The following is a 2179-nucleotide window of genomic DNA, read 5'->3' as shown; positions in this document are numbered from 1 at the left end:
ATTTCTAGGAGTGAGGCTCAATCCCTGTTATGTGATATTTTCGATCAACAAGGGAACTTTCCGGAAGGAAGAGCCCTGTTATGTGATCTGAGACAGGTAAATTCATCAGGGTAAAATACAGAATCTAAATTCCATCATGCACTGAAATGGCTTATTGCTAAAGAAAACACTTCATTCCGTTAGGAAACTGAGAGAAAAATAGTAATACAGTGTTTAAATACATGTAACCATGACTTGCATCTTTATACTAGTTTTCTTACAAGGTCCCTGTAAATTCACTTTTTGTTTCAGAGTTCTCAGCTAGAAGAGAATAAAGGAAAAAGGTTATAAAGTCTGGGCATCCTAAATAAGTCATTTCTATGAGATAATGTATTTGAGGGACTTTGTAAATTTAAAAGTGATAACTTACAGAGATATATACAGGCAAGAAACTTTTGTAAGAATTATTCCACTGCTCACCACCATCAGTTGCCTATATGCCATTCTGTAGCCATGGTTATGACCACAACTCAGTACCTGATTGCACAGCTCCATGTCTGAAATGCATTAAAAAATAAAAATAACTAAGATAACCTCTTTTGTGTGTGTGTCTTATAGTCTCTTACTTAAAAAAAGTTTTCTTCTTTCTGCATCTGTCTCCTCTCCTTTTTTCTCATTCAGTTCTCTCTCATATTAAGTCCATTTCCTTGTACCATTTTCTACTCACATTTTCTTATCTCTTCATCTTTATTCTCTTCTCCCTCACTCCTCATTCCTGTTTTTCTCTGTTCTTCGGTCTTTTTTCTATTTCACTCTTCCTTCTTTGCCTCACAACTCTCTTCTTTTGCTGTTTCCAGCTTCTGTATGTGTCTCTGCCTTTGTCTTTCTGCATCTTTGGTGGTCTCTGTCTCTCCTTATCTGTTACTTACTTTCTCTTTAACACAACCCCAACTGAGCGCAAATCTCTCTTATGCTAGACTACCCACTATGAATGTTATTCCTCAAACTCTCTAAAATGTAACTTTTCATCCTTTTGTAAGGTTTTATGGCAATTCCCATGCCTCATAGAGCCACTTGCTCTTATTTATGGTGGTTTTTAAATAATTTCTCTCTAGAAAATTAACTTTATATTCTTGCAAAGTTGATGACACTAAATGGAATCACTCTGGGTTTTGCAACAACAGAGCAGGAAATAGTTGCCCAGGCTGAAACAAATCACTCAGTAAGACTGCTTCAAAGGACTGAGCAAATTCTAAGGAAATATGATTCTGGGCATTTTTGTTTCATTTTCTTTTTTCTGTGATATGATACGATAGTGGAAAGGTGGGTGGCCTGGATATGATCTTGGCTTTGGCACTAATTTTTTTCTTCTTTTTGTGATCTCAGAGCTTTCACTTAATAGCAATGGCCTTGAAATCCTCATCTGTTAAATAAGAAATAAAAAATCCTGGCCACCAGGCCCACATCCTGGGGTCTCTAAAGATCAAATGAGATCATAGATATGAAAATGTTATTGGAAGGCTTAAAATCCTTTATACAGAGGTTCAGGATTCTTCTGACAACTCACTCAACCGAGAAAGAGTTTAGGATTTTTACCTAAATCTTAAGGTTCACCATCACAGAGATTGAATGAAAGGATTTTGAAATGGAACCAATGGTGAACTCTGAGGTGAACCTATGTTCAAACCTGAATCCACATCCAAGACTAGAATACTGAATTTCTCCCTGATGACTTTGACTTTGATTAATTGGTTGCTGGTTAGAAAATGGCTTTCTCAAAGTGATATTAGAAACAAAATATACTTTTGTTCTTTTTTCTTCCTTTCCCTTAAATGTATGTTGTCATCATTATTAGAAAGCAACAATTATACATCTTGTTCTTCCTGGTGCCATGTCAATCCTGGTACAGATGTAACTGCCCTCTGAGCACTTACAACCTAAGACAAACAACACAAATGAGTTTTTTTAAAAAACATATCGACATTTGAAGATAATAAAAATGTTGATGAGAGGCAGAATGGTTTAGTGAAAAGGGCTGGGGGTTCAAATGACTAGTTTCTAGTTTTGGTACCATTTCCAATTTGCTGTGTGATTTAGAGCAAGTCCTACTATTTATTTTGAACCTTGTTTTTTCTACTGTAAAATGAGAAAGTGAAACTATATTATGTAAGACCCCCCTTCAGCCTGGAAGTTCAATGAG

This window comes from Mandrillus leucophaeus, unplaced genomic scaffold (assembly GCF_000951045.1).
Source record: "Mandrillus leucophaeus isolate KB7577 unplaced genomic scaffold, Mleu.le_1.0 Scaffold753, whole genome shotgun sequence".
Lineage (NCBI taxonomy): Eukaryota > Metazoa > Chordata > Mammalia > Primates > Cercopithecidae > Mandrillus > Mandrillus leucophaeus.
Note: the sequence above shows the minus strand (reverse complement) of the source record.